Source organism: Penaeus monodon, chromosome 20, assembly GCF_015228065.2.
Source record: "Penaeus monodon isolate SGIC_2016 chromosome 20, NSTDA_Pmon_1, whole genome shotgun sequence".
In the NCBI taxonomy this organism is placed as follows: domain Eukaryota; kingdom Metazoa; phylum Arthropoda; class Malacostraca; order Decapoda; family Penaeidae; genus Penaeus; species Penaeus monodon.
Window position 1 is genome coordinate 12,477,725 of NC_051405.1, and position 347 is coordinate 12,478,071.

Below are 347 nucleotides of genomic sequence, written 5' to 3' on the forward strand. Positions count from 1 at the left end.
ATTCGCAATAGACTCAACAACGAAACCTTGTCGGCCGCAATCCTGCCAACTGCACGGTCGGCAAGCATGCAACCCGAGCGCCGGTGCGGGTCGTCACTCGTATCCGTGTTATCATTCCGCCTTTCGGGTCCCAGGAGTGCCATGCTTCCTTCTCCTCCTCGTGGCCATCATCTTCCCTCTCTCTCCCCCCTTCTCTTCGTCGCCTTCGTCCTCTTTCTCCCTCTTTTATTCATCATCTCATTCCGTTTCTCCCTCTCTCCCTTCCTCGCTGTCGCCATCCTCCGCGACTTCATTCCTCGTCCATCTCCTTCTGCTTATTTCCGGCGCCTATTTATTTCCAGCCTTGT